The 18769-nt window shown below is 41.3% G+C and overlaps 1 protein-coding gene across 6 annotated transcripts in view; it reads left to right on the top strand.

Moving 5' to 3' along the window:
- The window catches only part of THRB (thyroid hormone receptor beta), a 161301-nt gene that overhangs the window by 39042 nt on the left and 103490 nt on the right, over positions 1–18769 (top strand). For 2 of the 6 annotated variants that reach the window (XM_056335704.1, XM_056335706.1), the window contains exon 3: positions 9792–9900. The exons of the other annotated variants lie outside the window; for them this stretch is intronic. The gene's annotated coding sequence lies outside the window, so the exon portion shown is untranslated. The remainder of the gene's footprint in view (positions 1–9791; positions 9901–18769) is intronic. 6 annotated transcript variants of the gene reach the window in all.

Genomic DNA, 18769 nt, shown 5'->3' with positions numbered 1-18769 from the left:
ATTTTCTGTAGCATGATAGATTTCATGTTGCTACAAAATAAATATTTAATCAGCGCTAATATTTTTGGTTCCCTTAGGCAGTGAGAGACGTAGAAGTTCTAACCTTTTGCTCAAGTAAGTACGAATGCAGTCTAGCAGGAAGTTCAAAGTAAAATGCATGTATATCCTAGAGTTCTTTTTAAAATGGATTTTATGTGCAGCCAGCCAGGATCGACGGCTAATTTTGTTCACAACAGAGAACAGTTTATCTCAAAGTTAAAAAGCCGCCCTCCCCCCAAAAAAACGAAAAGATCTCAAAAAGATAAATGTAAACTGAGCTGAAAGCCACCATGCCTGTTAAATTGATTTGAGTTGTATGGTGAACTAGATTTGTTAAAATTACATTGGAGGAAAAAACCCAACACACCAGCCTCAAATGCTTTGCTTTTCAGTGAGAAAGCTGCCTCAGCCATGCCCGCCCAGCTCAATGACGGAAGGGGACGGTCTAGTGGCTCTGGAGAGTCACACTTACTGGTTAGTTTCTAATTCCTTGATCTTACGTGATATACCGGTCTCTTTATTCAGAGGCTTCACTTGTGTAGTACAAAAGGATATTGTGCGCAGGGAGTATTTCTTACCTGAGCTGCTCTGTGAAGAGCCGTGGGAGAGTTTGGCCCTTGGAGGGCACGAGCTCTCTGTGGGTTCTGGATACTGCTGAAGTCGGAGTGTGGCTGGGGGGTCAGACATGGCTTCCTATGAAAGGTGCAGCTCCTGCAATCTTCATCAGACAGGAGAATGGGAGACTTAAATTTCTTGCTCCTCCTGTGATTTCACTTGAGGGGTTTTGTTTGCAGAGGGAGCTAGGGCTAAATGGAGTCTACTGTATTTTTCCTTCAAACGTGAACTTCTGACTGAAGTTTCTTCTGCTGTTTCCCCTTTCTGCTCAAGAGTCAGTAAGAGCTCTTCCCTGGTACCATGACGGGCAGACCTGTATTTGTAATGAATCAGTCCCGAGACAGTCATCGTGCTTGCATTTCAGAAACAGGACACATCTGCTCATTAATCCTCTCTCTCTTTTCATCTGTTAGAAGCTTGTTTCCATCCTTCTAGTCATCAGCATCTTTCATTGTCCTTTCACAAATTGATTTAAAAACCTATCGTCCCTCTTAGATTTAATAATCACAGAAAAAAACAGAGGTAAAGATAAAATAATAAAATTTGAGGGAGGGAAATGTAAATTTTGAACTTAGACTTGGTGTACACACACCTCACAGAGGGGCAGCAGGTTTCCATAAAGGTCAGCCAGATACCAAGGAAAAAGTTCTCTGCCACATCGTGAGTGCCACCACGGTAAAGAAGTACTGAAATTTTGCTAACTGTGAGGTTGTCGGTTTAAAATGTGTCATAGTCCTTTACTTACAGTAGATAGGTGGTACTGAGAGACTCCTATTGAGCAGTTATGACAAGTGTTGACATTTCCGACTTCCATAATGTTAAGATGCTAACCATGCACACCATTAGTCTCACCCCCTTATTGGGGCTGATGCAGAGCGCCTTACATTTTACAGTTACAGAGCAGATTTGTGAAATGTAGAGACATACAGGACAGTAAAAAATTCAGTGTCGAGCCACTTTAAGATACAATGACAGTACTAACCCATCAAGATTTCCAGATAAGTAGCCACAATGCAGATGTTCACTAGCTCTGAATTTCTTGAGATATAGGAAGTTGTGTTTTTTCTGGCCAATATTCCATTTCTGAAAATAAACTGATTGGAAAATATTGGGATTTATAGGAAGAGCTCCAGCCTGGCTGGCAGCAAAAGCTAAGTGAAAATGGCAGGCAGTGCTCACTTTGTTCAGCAGCCTGTCCTCAGTGGGAAAATGCCAGACCCCGGTGTGTTCCCATTCTGCATGGGTGCATTTGATGTTCTGTTTCCAAACATTATCTAAAGGTAAAGCTTTCACATATAGGAAGAGGCAGAGGCTAAACATGAGACTACTGTAAAATGTGTTAGTGTCCATAATTCTGTTTAAATGTTATTATTCCTTCATTCTTTGAAATAAAATTAAAACAGAACCTGCATTGATTTCTTGTTCTTACGGGATCCTAAATGCTGGTTCTCATTGGCATAGCATCGCACTCATTGTATCAAAACCTTTTAGATCCTCTTAACTTTTTTTGCCTTCCTTAGAATGCAAGTACAGTTTGCTCCAGCTAAGTCTTAAATTAAGTGGAAATTGCACAAATAGGAGTTATTTGAAGCTGCAGAATGATTTTACAGTCATGCTTATGCAATGAGCTAGAGCTGCACAGCTGACCAGAGAACAGTTCTTAGTTCACGATTCCAGCCTGTTTTTCACTTCAGAAGCTTTTTAAACTTCCCTTTAGTCTTTATGCATCATTTTATGTGGTTTAACTAAAATTCTGAGGAGAGGAAGGAAAATGAACCATGGACCTGAAGAAATGTGCAAGGACAGATGAAGAGGGAGGTTTTGTGTAGGAGAGGGCGTGGAGAAAGCAGTGCTGTAAGAACAGTTTGATCAAAATGCTTGGGATGGTGAAGTGGCATATAGGAAAAATTAGATTAACTAGAAAGAATGCATGTCAGGAGAGATGCAATTTATTGGACTAGAAAAGTCTTCCTCAAGGTCAGCAAGTGGCATAATTTTCCCAAGAAACTGCGTCTATTCTTTGGGAATTGAAAACTTGATTGAGTAAACACTAGAAGATGCCACTATAAGAACTGTGCTGCTGGAGGTGAGCACTCTGAGCAGAAATCCTTTCCTACCTCTGTATTGTGACTTGCTTGAGACAGCTCCATGAGTCTGGTTCAGACTTGGGATAAAACCATAAGGTATGTTTTCTCTGCTCTCTCTTTTCCCCCTAGATGTTATTTTACTGCAGCTTGGCTCTGTCCACATAGGCTGGAGCAGACTGTGTTGTAACTTGCTTTAGCCGCTGCTGAATTTAACAGCTTTTGGCTTTGTAACCAATGCCTTAGGAGAACTCTTGCTCATCTGTTCCCTGAGCCAAAGGAAAACTCCTCCAGTAGCTTTCCCAGTGTTTTCTCTGGCTGGAACGCATAGTTACCAATTGCTAGGTGAAGATAAACTATCTTTAATCATCTTTTATTTTTGTATTTTTGGTTTGTCCAGCTGACATATTCTAAGACATTCACTTGGACTAGAACGGTAAAAGAGCCCTTTCACAATAGATTTTTTTCTTTTCTTTTCCTTGTGCCCCATGTAACTGAAATCTCCCACTGGTGGGGAAAAATGCTTTGCCTTGATGTAAATGTGTGGCAAATAGTTGAATTGTGAACCAGTCAGTCACATTTCTCCCTTAAGAGTATTTTTCATAACAAAAGGATTTATCTTTGGAATCTTGTTCAGAAATTTCTTTACATGGGTTTCCTAGTCCTTCACGATTGGCTCTCAGGAAACCAGATCCTATTGGCATTTAATGTGTTGCTAGAAATGTGTCTGCTGGGAACTTCTTAAACAGGATTGCAATAAACATTTGGATTATATTTTGCAAGTACAAATCACTGGCAGATATTTGCATATTTACTTGTTGAGTTTCAGCTTCCACTTCAGGTTAGATGAGACATAAACAATTACACAGCACCTCTGGCAAGGAATTGGTCTAAAAAGCATGTCAAAGCAACACTGGGAATTCAGAGGAAGATTTCTGAGTTTTAGAAGGAACTGTGAAAGGCTTCCACATCATTTTATCTCCATAAATTTTGTATCAAGTATGGAATTAATGTTGCAGGCTTTTACTCTGATACATCTTTTTTGTTTTACTCTGATATATCTTTCTAAAAAAATATTCGTGGCAATGCTGGTCAGAGGCAGGGACTGCACGATTGCATTGTTAAGGGAAAAAATGACCCTAATTTAAAGCCAGCTAAAAGATTGCTGGTTTTTTTTGCCAGAGTCTGTGGATCGATCTCTGTATTGTGCTTTCTAATGGAGGCCACAGGTAAGTGTGATCTGCCAGAAAGGTGTTAGTAGTTTCTGCAACTAGTTCAGGTTATGCTGGCACAGTCAGGTGAAGTGTGACACCTGCTGTACTGCTGACCTGCCTGGTGATGATACACAGTTGGAATCTCAGAGGCATTTTCCGGCAAGAAATGCCTAGCAATTTCAGACTTCATGGTGGTTTGATGATGATTCCGAGAAAAAAATACAGCCTTCAAACTAATTTTCACATGTCCTAAAGGAGCTTTTGGCAGAGGTCTGCCAAGGTCAGTAGGCTAGGTACAACAGCATGCTTGTCACCTAGCAGAGGAAATACCTGGTGAGAAGTATTCTTGGCCTGCTTCATTTTAGGAAAATCACCGTGGAAATTATGAGAGAAAAATAATGTAATTATAATTAGTATAGTGTTTATAGTGGATACACATTCCAAAATCTTTAGCAACAGTGAAGGTGTCTTCATAGTTTTCAGGAACTATACATTTACAGAAGCAATTAGATCACTTTGGCTAACCTTGAATATCTTCTGAACTTGACATTTACTGTCCATTTGCATCTTTGAAAGTCCTCCCAGTTATTCACAATTACATTTGATGCCTGGCTGCTTTGTTTACATGAAAATGATTGACATATCCTTTCTGTTTGTGTCTCTGTGCCTTACTTGTTTAGTAACATTGCTGGATTTTAAGTTCTGGAGATAAAAGAAGGCACTAAGGGTACAAGGCTTTCCTGCAGTTCATTGCTTGTCCTTTTTTGCACGTGCGGATATGCAGGGAAGCCTTGTACTGAAACTGATAAACTTCCAATTCTCAAACAAAGTGCTATTTTTATTATATAATAAAAGAGTTCAGATGACACTCTGCTTTGTACTCTGTTCCTACACATCCACATGTCTTTTGAAGATCTGTCCTTATTATTTGTGCTATAAAATCTGTGTTGATTCATGGGAAGAACTCAATAAGGTGTGGTTTAGGTTGTATGATCTAACTCCTTAGTATGGTTTCACACTTTGATGGGAATAATCAGGGGTTGGAGTCTGTACTTCAATTTGGAAAAAGGTATCCTTGTTAAATCCTTTAACATTTTCTTTTCAGCCACATGCTTCAGTAATCATTTCTAATTTTGCAGAAAACTATAATAATTCTGTTCTGTATCTGAAGTTCATGTATTTATTTTTCTTTTCACAAGCATGAGGAGTTATCTCTTAGTACTTAGCCTCTTACCAGAAAATGAAGATCACTCATCTGTTCATCCATTTTTCTTTAAGTTGTAGTAAAGCTTCATGTACAAGAATTCCTGCCCTACATTGTAATAATTCTTTCTTTTTTTCCTTTCTTTGGTGTTTGCAGGACCTGTTTGCAGTTTTCAGTAGGTTAAACTTCTTGTAGCTGAAGGATATGAAGGAGGTTTTCTGCTTTTGGTCATAGCTGAAACCTTTCACCTAAGGGAGTTTCGTTCAGGCTGGGCAGATAACTGCCTTTCCGATGTAGCCAAAAATTTTGAAAGTCAGTGGCTGGAGGAGGCCAGCGTGTAATGAAAATTTGGAGCCTGGATGGGGTTTGTCTGGGCTGTTTATTTTTCCTTGAAGGCAGAGACAGGGAAGGATGTGCAATGATAGAGCGCTGAATGAAGGATAGCAGAGAAGACACTGAGACTGGATGCAGGAACAGAAGATTTGCTTTCTTCAATGTTACCCGATAGGATCTATTTTTACATAGAAATGTCACCTGACAGAAGTCAGGAGAAATAATATCCAGGTAGTTTAGATGCAGCTCAAGGCTGGGAGCTAAAGACGTGAGGGAGAAGAGAAGAAGCAGTTGAGGTGATCTGAATGCACAGCTGTATATAAAAATAGTAGTTGGAAGGGAGAGGTCTTTGAGGAAGCTGACCACAGATGCATGTGGTTCTAATCACAGCATAGAGGCTGGCACTAATTGGTAGTGGAGAAAAGAAGTGAAAGACTGATTTGTTGTGACGGAGAGCTCAAAAGAAAAAGGGAAAACAGATGACACCAGAGAAGAGTGGCACCAGAAAAAAAGGAGGGTAAGTTGGAGATAACTGGAGACTTAAGGCTGAGGAGGAACAAGGATGTCATTAAAGAACTGGGGAGAGAAACCAGCAGATAGTTGGACAACAGCAGGGGAAACGGGGAAAAAAAACTCATCAAGATCTGGGATTCCTAGTGATATGAGGAAGATGCCTATGTGTGTGTCTGAAGACTCCTTTTCTTTAGGTAGAAAGACACATCCATCAGCAGAGCTTAGCTAGCAGGAGAAAGAGTGGTGTTTTGTCTTCCAGGAGCAAAGAAACACCATACAAACATGAAGCTGAAAATGGTCCTGAAGAAGAAACTTGAGATAAAGATCTCAGCATCTCTGTTAGAACAAAACAAGGATTTATATGTCAAGCCAGAGAAAAGTCTCCTAAAAGCTGTGGCTGGTGTGGTACCAGTGGAATTACTTTGATCTCAGAGAAGGAAGGTGAGAGAATGACAAGCTAATGAAGACTACAAAGAGTCATGACAAACTCAGGGTCATGCAGGCATTAAGAGGACTTCATGCAATGGGCTTCTTTGTACTAGTAAATTAAATGGTCTTTGGAAGCATTCCCAGGCCCTGGAAATCAATTGTCTCTACTGTTAACTGTCCCTGTCCTAGTTTTAGTTTATATTTACGGGAACTCACCTGAACTGTTCCCAGGTACAGTTTGACAGTTATCATGGGATAACTGGTGTGCTGAATGACATCAAGTGTTCAGCTCTTCGGGATATCAAGCCCACACGGCAAGCTCATCTGAAAGAGCCTATCTCCAGACCATGTATGTTGTTTCAGACCACGTCAAACTCTTGCATTAGTTTTTTCACGGTGTGCTGTGTTGCTGGAGCAGGATTTCGTGGAGAGGATGCAAAATGTGTATCAAGTGTAATGTTGGGAAGTGTTTTGGGTTTGTGTGGCTGAACTTGAATGCGAGGTGATAATAACACCTCCAAATTGTGACAGAAATTAATTTTAATGTCTTTTTTTGTTTCTGTTGGCCTTTACATGTTTCTATAAATGCTGTGTAGTTGAACGAATACCAGACTGATGAGCGTGGAAGCCTGCCTGTCAATGTCTCAAAGGGAAAACCTTCAAATATAAATAGTCTTAAAAATATAAATAGTGAAATCTCTACTGTATTCATCACTGACCACTTTCTTTTTGCCTTTCATTGCGTCTCCCATTTTATTTTTAGCAATGCTTACTTAAAATAGTTTTGCTGCTTTCCTGTTGGCGATTAGAAGGCCACTCTGGAATCCAAGTGATTTCTAAGCTGGATGGTGAGGAAAGTTCCTTACTTCGAGCAGCATGAGCCTGAAGTCATGTCTGTCCAGGCTTTCTTTGCTGAAGCATCAGCTTTGTCTGTTCTGTTGATTTCACATACATATTCTTGAGTTGGTTTCAAAATGTGATTCCAGTGTCGTTCAGGACCTCCGGTTCTTCTTACATCGATGTTACTCTGTGTCCCCCTCATAAGTTCGTAGCTCTGGTCTTAGCTAACTTACTAAAGTCAGTACTCTTCACAAATGTCACTATGTTGGTAAGCATAACGTTTGTAGATTTTAGTTTTTTTTAATTCCACAAAATCTAGAATGGGCACATGCTGGTGATCACCTCAGCTGCACACAAAATAACATGAACAAATTTAAATTTTTACGTCCCTTGGGCCTTAGCCAGACTTCACTGTTAAAACTGCAGTATAGTGTCCACTTACCGTTTGTGCTGTTAAATTCTTCTTCTCTGTGTGTTAATAAATACATAATTTTAGAGTAGGGTTGAACCTAGTGTGAGCCACGCTACTGTTTGGTGAGGTTTGCAGGCCAAAGCTGATCTTCCAACACTACTTGCTTGAAGAGGCTGCAGATGCATCATGACTTGGTTGGGCTTTTTTCTCCTGAACTGCCTCAAGAAAGGGAAATAAGTCTTGGGAAGGACGAGCTGGTTATCTATACACTGCTTTAACCATCTCTGCCTCAAAGTGGCAGGGCAAGATGAAGTAGTTACATGGGAGCTTCCTACAGGAGTGGTACTCACCAGACAGCAGCGTGGTCAGTCCAGTAGCTGGGAACGAGGATCCACGCTGGAGGATTTCTAGAGAAGGGTTGTATGGAAGGCATGGGTTGGAGTGTGCCTGCTGCATGGTATCGTGACGTGGATACTGACAGCCAGCAGCAGCTCCTGATGGGCTTGAGACCAAGTGCAGGGTCACCCAGCTTCTTTACTGGGGTGCTTCGAAGGTATCATCGAGGTCAAACGTTACCATGGGAGCATCTGCTGTGCCCCGTGGCTGCTTGGGCAATGTGACGGGACAGTGTAGAAATCCATTTCTTTAAGGCATAGAAGGTCACAGTTGGTTCCTTGTATGTCTGACTACATGCTTCGGTCTCAGCCTGAGATGCTGCCATGGGAAGGAAGCAAGATGAGAAGTCTTGTGGCAGAGAGAAGCAAGACTGGTTTTATGTCCACATCAACAGCAGAAACAGGCTCCCCGGCCCTTCAGCAGCAGCAGCGGTTTCCTCTCATGCCAAGCCAGGAGGCCCATCTGTACAGGTGGACAAGCCCCAGGCTCAGCACGCACATCAGCCGTGCCAAGGTTTTTTGCTTCTGTTTCTTGTGGTATTGGTGGAGTCCCAAGATCTGGGAGCTGAACGTCGTTAGGACAAGAGATGTTGCTGCCTCTGCCGAATGCTTTGCTACTGTGGTCACTCTCGTGAGACCACTTGTACCTTGAGCTTCTTGCAGCTGTGGAGAGGCAAAGAAAGGAGCAGAAATGTGTTGTGCAGCTGCCTTTGAGAGGTGCAGGAGGCATTGCAGTTAGTTAGGAAATCCCTGAAATGGCCAGCTGCTGCTCGTAGGTTAAAGCTGTTTTCCTGCCCTTGTTAGGGGGGGGTATTTCTCCTGCTGGTAGGCTGTCCTGGAGATGCCTCAGCTTTACATCCAAGCAGATTGCTAATGCATCCAGTCAATGACAGGTAAAATGGTCTGTGTTCATGTGGCTTTGAGACTTTGGGGAATCGTGGAATCATTTAATCATCGATTTTTGTATTTATGCTTCAAGGCACGCCAGTGTCTGCAAGCTTTTTGTTAGTTTTAAATGCAATTTCTGTAGTTTTATTTTTATACAGTGCCTTGGGATGCTTACTGTGGAAGGCTCTTAAAATAGGTGTAACTTAATGTGCTGTTCAGAATTCTCATTAATCTGCTTGTCTTCACTCTTACCCAGAGGTAAAATACAAAGCCTACAGAGTAAGGAGTTTGGAATAAAATGATAGAAAATGGGGCTCTGAAATAAAGACATTCAGCACTGAGGACTCAGACTAACGGTGGAGGAAACAGAACAGGATGTTCAGAAAGTCCAAGCCCTTTGGCATGAGTTAAGGAGCTTGGAAAATAAGCAGGGCTACAGTGAATTTGTGAAACAATGTTTGTCTTCCTAAACTGAATGCTGGAAAGCATCCATTTCACACTTTGCCTTTGCCAGCGCCCTGATACCTATTGTAGCACTCATCTTCTGGCCTCTTTATTTTCAGAGAAGCGTTTGACTTTGTGTTTAGAAGTTTCCTGCTTTCTTGTGGTGCTAACACGATCGCGTTGTGGCTGTGGGACTAAGCTTTGGAGTCTGAGTCTTTGGTCCTGCTGTACCGCCCTGTTTCTGATGTTTGTATTTTAACTGCAGGGATGGGCTTGAAAGACTCCTCTTCTGCTTTGCATCAGCATTGCTTTGTCTGCATTGGTAAATTACTCAGGGCCACGACTTGTATCTTATGATTGTCCGTATTGTTTAATTTCTAGCACATTCCATGACATGGTTTTGGCCCGTGCCAACTAGCACATTCCCAGATGACACCTGTGGCAGGATGACGTGGGAGAGGGACTGTTCTCAGCAGGCATTACTGAAAAGGTAACGGTGTTCTGCAGGGGAAGAGAGCATAGAGGCGCAAGTTTGAGCTGGCTGTGCCATTTCCCCCCAAGCCTCTGGATATCAATGCATCTTATACACTAGAACAGTCTCTCGGGCTTAGCATTTGAGAAGGATGCTGAAATACAAGCTTTTGCTTCCTAACTGCATCACTAGTGCCGTTATCCACAGCAATATCAAGCCACCTCCCCCTCCTCCCCATGGACCATCTGCTCAGGCTTACAGCACCACTTCCATAGCGCTAAGATCTTTTCTCTTTGAATAAGAGTCAGGTTAGGGGCACAACTGAAGTTTTACGTCAAGCTGGCAATACAACAAAACCAAAACCTGTGAGCTTGAGTGAACTTTCTGGAGAGTGAGTGGTCTTCGACCGTGCAGCTCATTTGCAAGTTCAAAAAGCCAGCGTTGTCACAGGCCCGCAACAGCAAGTTAGAGAAATAATTACTGTTCTGGTATGTATATATTTACTTATCACACAGGGCCATGGTAATTGCACATACAGAGCATACATTTGCTTGTACGCATGGATTTTTTTTGAACTTCACGCCTATAGTTCACCCTTCAGGCTTTGTTTGTAACGCTTCATGTGAAAGTAGGTAGTGTTTACTTGCCTCTGTGGGGCTTCTGGTTTGTAAAGCCCTCTGCAGTTCTCTGTTGAAAGGGATCATTGAAATCCTGAGCACTGCTGGTGCTTTGGCTGATTGTGTTGTTCCAAAAAATTGGTTGTGTAAGATACACCTATATATGCAATGCTCTTTATAATCCTTGGTTGCTCCCTTTCTGACTTTTTCTATTGACTGAGATTTTAGTTGCAAATGGAGATGTTATTAAAACCATAGTCTTCCTCACTCACCCACTGTTGAAAGTGTTCTTTTCATTTAGGTAGCACATGGTGGACTAGTAGAATGTACATCACTAGTAGCTGTGGACTGGATAGACTTGGGGGGTTTTGTCGTGAAAATTACAGGATTGGCTGCACCAGTGAACATCTATTTAGCATCAAGATTTAATCTCCTGAGCTGGTTCTTGGTGCCTCTGGAGCAGGAAAGGAAGAAACCACCACTGAGTTATTGGACTAATCAGTATAGCTTTTCTTCATCATTACGCTCTCTGTACAGCGCTGTTATCGTGGGGATCAGAAACACTGGGCAAAAAGGATTTTGTTGTGTCAGTGTGAGGTGGAATGATGTTGTTACAAGCTGGTTTAGTGAGCAGTTTTATTTTGAGGCTAGTCAGGGCCATGATGGTAACAGTCGCGCAGAAATTGTTGTGAAAAACAAAAGGCTGAGAGAGGTGCAGAGCCTCCTATGTAAACTATGTTTACGGTTATTGCCAGTCTGTGTGCTGCTTTCACTATTTATTAGCTGAAGAGACCAAAAAATCAATCTGGAAGGGATTGTGCTGACTACAAGATTTTGTAGCCTTTGGTGGTGCCAGCTGCAAAAATAGGCAAATTTGGCTGCAGTGGAAGGGCGTGATGGGGCAGCTCCAGCCCAACTGCTACCCTGGAGGCGTTTTGGAGGCTTTGGCTGGGAGCCGTGAAATGCATCTCCCTGGGGAGGACTGCATTGCAAACAGACCTTGCCCTTCCCTATCAGTGAATTCCTTTGGCAGTAGGCTGGCACTAGAACACCTACAAATATCTATGATAAAGCTGCAATGATTTTTTCCCCTCTGAGATCAGGACGGGGTTTGCATTGTGTTCATCAATACTTATCTCACATAGGACTCTCAAAAGGTCTCACTGTAGCAGCCATTCATTAGTGGTGGCACTGTACCTGGCTGAAGGCCAGGTAAAAACAGGTTTCTCAATTTCTCTCTCTTACACGGCCTAAACCAAACGCTGACAGCTCCCCATTGAGTTAGGTGGGTGTTGGTTGGATCAAGCCAGTCTGTTATAGGGAACAGGACTGGAGGAGTAGCTCCTGTGTCTCCTTGGAGTTTAGCTTTCTTAAAGAGCAGAAGGAAAAGAACTGAAAGGTTCTCTGCACCCCAACCCAAAGACTACCTTTGAAATAGGATACGTGTTTACATATATGAAGAGATTAGCGTTAGAAGTAACTTGGAGGTAATAAAATAAGCCTTTATGAATGCTTCAGAGCACTTTCTCTTTTCCCACGGAATTATGGTCTCGGTAGCTTGGTCAGCTCTGTAGGAAGTGTCTTTGTGGGAAGGGGTTAATGCACAGGGAGAAGAGTCTGCCGAACAGAGCAAGCTTTCTGCTACAAATTAGAAGTTTAAAAAAGTCAAAATTGCTTTGTCATCCTTTTACACTTTCTTAAATTGAGTTCATCTTTTTCAGGGAATAATTAATCTTTCTTGTTCATTTTATTTACTTATTTTCCCTTTCCTATGTAAAGTGTTGAGATCGCTCAAGGAAATGACAGGTCTCAATAAGAGCCAATCTCTGCTTCAGGCTAGACCAGTGCTAGTTCATGCGGACTGTAATGACAGTTAAATTGTTGCTAAACTAAGTATGCAGGTCAATGGGTAGGTTTCTCCATCCTATACTGGAGCTCATCCTGCTGTATGGTTTACTGCTTTTAGGGCCTGCAGTAGCAAGATTAAAGAAAGTGCTGCTTTGCCTACCTAGCTCCTTCTTGAACACAGGGGGAAAAGACTTGTGAAACCCTGAGCACACAGAAAACAATGAGAGATCCATGCTTACCTTGTTGCAGTTATTTGTGGGCTTTTCCATGCTTTCCTGCAGGACAGATTGCTGTGTTGCCTCAGTTTCATTAGTGTTGTTCAGACATCAGTTATTCAGTCCCTACCCTTGCACAAGTGCCAAAAATCACAGATGTGGAAGTCTTGGACACTGATTTTTCACAGTGTTCGTGACAAAAAGGCAGCTGGCTTCAGAGATCAGAGGCATCTTTGAATATGAAAAAATCCTCTTTAATGTATGCTTTTTTTGTAAAGGCAGTTGCTCATTCAGAAGACCACAGTCAAGTGCAAGTACCCTCAGCTGGAACCCTTGTCCCTCTGCTGCAGCACATGTGGTCTTGCTGCTGTTTAGAGTCAATGGGGTTGTTTGAGCCACTGCAGCTCCTTACCCAGGCTTATCATTAGCTGCTGAATTTTAAATACTTTCTGGAGTTTGCTCCCTTAAAAATATGGTAGCCGTCAGTAGAAAAACTACTGAAATAACAAGTGTCAGACTTGTTTTCTCTTCTAGGTACTATATGGTTCCATAACAAATAAAGGGTATAGATTGTTTATTTTTATTCAAATAAATGATTTGCCACAGCTGGAAAGGAAGGGGAACAGCCATGAGCTGGAAATAAAATTTACAGCACAGTTCTGTGTATGTTGTCGGGAAATCATTCCCATGCAACCCTGCAATGGCACAGGGATTTCAGGGATTATGTTCAGATTAAATGTCAACAAGAGCTGAGCCTTGGCAGTACGCCAGGAAGGTCATATGAGGCAAGTCCCAAACTTTTACACTCAAATAAAAATGTGTTCTGCTTAATACCCGTAATATGCTGCAAATGTTAACACAGCTAATGACTTGGGTTAAGAAATCTCATCACAACCTGATTATTTTTTAATTATTTTTTTAAATTTAGATTTAGGGCTTCTTGCTGCTTTTTGGTACTTAAGACTTTGTCAACAATTTTATTTGGGGGTTATGCCTCTATGTGGAAATTTTTTCTTAGTAGCACAACATAAAGGAATAGTCTAAAACTTCTACAAGTCCTAAAACTACAAGTTTCAAGTTACACATAAATGGAACAATAACCTGCTAATACTTCCACAAGGATTATTATTTCACAGAAACATCCCTATTATTTCTAAGATGAAGTCTAGGATGCTGTATTTCCATGGCAATTATGGGAGAATAGTTTGTTACTAGGAGGGAATGAGAAAATAAATACCAATATGTAGTTGAGGATTGTTCTTTTATTCATCTGTAGTTGGTCTTTGCCATTCCAAAATACCTGTGCAATTATGAAGGGATATGCTGACAGTCTCATACTGCGTTGAGATTGTCTTCTTTTGGTTTAATCTGATCTCTGTTTACAGTAGATTGGTTTTAACTACAGAAGGATGTTCTTACTCTGAGGGCTATCTACACGTGGAGTTGTAGGGCCTTAGCTATACTGCTTGAAATCAGTACTCTTTTAATCTACTTGCCAACTCTGAAAAAAGCTGAAACTATTATAAAATCGATGTATCAAATCCCTGAAGTACTCTAAATGTGATCCTACTAGTGCATACTATTAAGGGTATATGATGCTTTTCAATGTATCATTTCATTTGCTCTCTAGCACTAAACCCTGCAGTGGTGTGAACGCACCTTCCTGATGCCCCTCCTGGGAACTGGGGTTTTCTGAGAGAATTTTCCTGAGACTTCTTTTGGATGTGACCAACGTGCTGGATCGAACCACAGCGGTTGGTTTTGGTTTGCCAGTGAACTTCAGTATATGCTGCATTGTTCCAAAATGTAAATGGGAGCAAAACTTGGAGTCATTAGCTAAAGCAGCTGATGATTCTGTGGATTCAGGACTCCACCTCTCATTTCAAATTATATATACATCCCACTGATTATAGGTGTACTGTATACACATGAATACATACTTATATACACAGATACGCATGTGTGTGTAGACATATGTGTGTATGTGCATGCTGAAGTTTATTGTCCCCTTCCTCCTCCTGCCTTTCCCCACCTTGCCTGCTGCAGTGAGGCACAGGGGAGGGGAGAAAACTGTTTTAGCTGACAGTGGCCAACATTGCCATGGGGGTTGTGCAAACTGATCTGCAGTTGATTAAGCATGGAGGTTGGGAGAGAACAATTAGAACTGTCAGATTCTGGAAAGGGTCCCAGTGATAACATTGGGGTCAAAAATCAAACTGAAAACCCCCAGGAGATGTGGCTGGCTGCAGCAGCAGGACACTAGGCTGGGTGACCGGGGTCCTGAGGCAGAGGTGCTGCTGAGTTTTGCAGTACAACAGATCCAGTCGGTTTGTTGTTTCTGAAAGGTATGGTATGCAACCCTCAACGTATCAACGCTTCTTTAAAGAGCAGATTTAAAAATTGTGGTTTAGAAGTCAGTCCTTCAAATACTATTTATAAATAAAGTAAATTAGTGATTATTTTCATGAAGTTACCACTTTGTAAAAGTACCACTTATTTGTCCTGAATTATGAAATTGGTAGGATTTTTTCCATTACTTTTACAAGACCTTTTTTTGAAGCTACAGTCAGTGCAATTTTACCATCCTACAGCCCAAAACACACGGAAATAAATCAACCCTTATTTCCTTATTTGTTTGAAGCTAATGTGACAACAAATAGTTTGTTAGCATACATTATTTCTTTGTACTACAAAATATGCAAATATTTCAATAATGATACTTTTATCTCTATGATATTTTAAAAAACATGATACAACATGTTTCTCCAGTAATTGAGTTACATAAAAGCAGCTTCACATCAACATATTGCTTTTACAAAACACTCCCTCTATTTCAAGTTAAAATGTGTGTTCAGCTTGGGAATATGCTCATAAAGAAACTTTGTTTACCTTATTAAGAAACACTTGTGTATTCTCTTAAGTTTCAGATATTTATTTTTTTTTTTAATATTCATTTTTTCAGTTTCTGGACTCCTGCCTGCCCAGGCTGTCCAGGGCTGGCAAAGGTTTGGTAAGTTACGGTGCTACTGAGTTCTGCAGTTAAATTGAGTTGCTTTCTTGTTTATGAAGGATGCGGTTTGACTCCCTTGGCCTTTTTTTTCCCCTTCTGTGAATATTTTCTGTAACTGGATGCTTGTTTTCTAGTATTAATCCTTAGTGGCTTGACCATGACAGTTTTCCCTCTAAATCTGGTAGAACCATCAAAACTGACATTATCCTCAGCAGGGTTTGTCCAGCTTCGTACCTGTGCAGCGCTGTGTTGCTGGCATTTATTTAAGCGGGGTTGTTTCAAGGGACTGTGAGGTATTTTGGCTCAGCAGCCGCGCCAGCTCAGTGCAGCCTCACTCTCCCTGTGTCACTGCACTGGTGCCTTCTCAGAAAGGCAGGTGGTGCGGTGCCCATGATGTCCTGAGGACCGTGAAGGCAGGTGTGCTGCTTGGTACCTGTGTGCTGGGGCAGATGGGGGTGACCCACGTGTGCTGGCCACCCAGCCTGGGTTCCTCAGGTCAGTGCTAGATGAGGATTGAGTACTTAGGGGTGAGTAAGGTTGCATCGTTTGTATCCTGAATTATTTGAAGTGTTTTATCTTAATGTGAAAAGCACGATGCGCTAGGGAGGAGCAGGGGTTTCTCCTTCTTTCCCAAAGAATGGAAAAATAAACCACATAGTGATAGAAAAATTAATTTCCTCTTAACTTTGGCTGTACTGTCTCAAGGCTTTCTCCTTATAAAACCAGGTAGCATTGCTAAACCTCTGTTTGCTGGGTGAAATAGCCAGGTGTGCTTTGTGTATAAGCGATGGTAGCCTGAAACATTGCTGCAGGTGCTTCATGAGTCAGATCGTTCATGATTGCAGTAACGAGATTATTTCTGGTAGGCTCCGCATTGTGACAGTGGTCCTTTGTTTGAAGTCTGCGTTGAGTATGTGTTATACTTCCGATTTGCAGATTGCTTCTTTGCTAGAAAACAGCATTGCAGCAGGGAACTGAAAGTGAAGGTCAGTGCAGCTCAATTCAGGATGTTACTCAGTGCTGGAAATAACTGGGAAGGTTCATAGTTGAGTTAGAAGCTTTAATCATGACTTTCATTGAGATGATACTGCTTCCTGTTGTTTCTGAGGTTGGTTTTTTAATTTGTTTTTTAGTATGTTGTCTTTTGGGTGGGTTTTTTTTGTGTGTTCTGTTTTTTAAACTGTCTGCTGATTAGAACTGGGTAGATACTGCCAAGAGTGTACTCATAACTGTGTAAGAGGTGTTCTCCTTGATAGTGGTGGTCACTTACATATAATTTTGTCTGAGGAAAGGAAGAAAACCCCAGTGTTTTGTTCATGTTTGGATTCAAGTTGATTTTAATATTTACCTGCAATCTTTAAAAAAAAAAAAAAAATGCTTGTTTCCATATAATAACTGCTATTAAGTCCCTTTGTTACAAGGTGATTATGTCCTATGGCAGGGTGATTACGCTTTGTGGTGGAACCGTGACCAGAGTGTTTTTAGGCTTAGGCAATGTTTCTGCTAGCTTATGGCTAGGATTTGTCTCCCGTACAAATGGCTGGTCAGACTGAAACCAAGGTGTATTGTGCTCCCGATCTTTCCCCTGAGGGGAGCATCCCTGTGTGATATTCCTCTGCCAGGTGCACAGGGCGGCTGGGGCACCCATCCCTGGTGAGGCAGGTCAGGGAGCAATTGGTACCAGAGTCTTCCTCCTCTTGTGGCATCCCATGATGTTTGCAGGCAGGTCGGGTTGCTGTGTGGAGAGGAGGCTACCTCTGCCACATCTGGGAAGATGATAATGATGAATCAGTGATGATGGCTGTATGCAGTATTCCAGCTTTCCCTTTTGGAAATAGGAGGGGCCATCCCAGTGCGGGGCCAGGACTTCAGAGGGAATCACCAGAGCTGTTTGCTGCCGTAGAAGTCTAAAATAACCATGTTTCCCATGGAGGGTGTCAGCAGCTGGTAACAAAAACACAGAGCAAGCTGGGTTCCTGAAGAGCATCTCTGAAACTAAAATAGCCCTTTTGTTTTTAATTCTTTGATGCCAGATTTTATCCTTGGAGCTCAGAGATTTCCTGATGTTTTCATTTGAAATGGTACTGCTTCATGCAAGGTGAACATGGTTTAAAATAAATCCAGTGCAAGCATTGCAATGACTGTCCTGTGCTTTGATGTGTGATTTTAAAATTTTCCCCTCAATTACTTATATATTCTACAGGAGAGGAATGTTTTAGGTTATCTGTGTTAGCTATGAATTTTCAGCGCCAGTGTAAATTTGAATTCCAAGTCATTTTGTTGCAAGTTAGGAAAATGTTTATACACTCACTTTCAGTGATAAAAACAAGCGGCAGTTAATTGTTTGACAGGAAGAATAAACCATTTGACTGTTCTGTATTGTGCGGGGCGTTATGACAGATTTCTTGTGATTGTGCGACATTCAAATTATACATCAGTAGGGTAACATTAAATCTGCATTTCTACAAGGAATTTCAGTATTTGAATAAAAATTTACAGGGATCTGAAAGCCACTTCGTTTTATATGTAGTAATAATCATACATATTCAGTTTTGTGTAGTTTTATACAGAACTACATTTTCTGCATCCTATAGCAAGAGATAGATTGCTATTACTCTTGGGATACTTGACAGGTAATTGAATATGAAAATTGAGGTTTTTTACTGAAGATTTTGGTGCTCTCCGAAGGTATTCAGATTTTCGGTATTTCAGTTGCAGGTAGCAAAAATGCTTTCACTGTCATCACCAAGGTAATCAATTTCAGGTTACTGAAACGTAGATCTATTTTTTTGAGACTTAGTTACAAATAAGATTAAGTGGAAACATGGCTTAATAATACAGTTTGCCCTAAATGGTTAAAGGGTCAGTGTTTACTGATTACCTTTTCCATGCATCTAGATTAGGGCTGTTTAAATTGCAACCTTTAATCTAGATTGGGACCATGAGTGTATTTGACCTTGCTACGGCTACATAAAGTTCTGAGATGTTGTTGGAAATGTGGCACTCCTTACTGGTTTTCCCAGTATCTTAGAGAGCAGATTTGCCGCTCGTAGGTGTCAAAATTATGCATGACTCTTGCATGGCCAAGAAGATGCAGACTGAGTGCACCACAAGTAGCTGAAGAGTTCTTAGTAAATTAACTGAGTAATGCAGATTAATATAGTGTTAACTTCGTATTTTGTGTAAAAGATTATTTT

The sequence above is a fragment of the Falco biarmicus genome, chromosome 4 (assembly GCF_023638135.1).
Source record: "Falco biarmicus isolate bFalBia1 chromosome 4, bFalBia1.pri, whole genome shotgun sequence".
Taxonomy (NCBI): Eukaryota; Metazoa; Chordata; class Aves; order Falconiformes; family Falconidae; genus Falco; species Falco biarmicus.
Note: the sequence above shows the minus strand (reverse complement) of the source record. Positions and strands in the feature narration are given on the sequence as shown.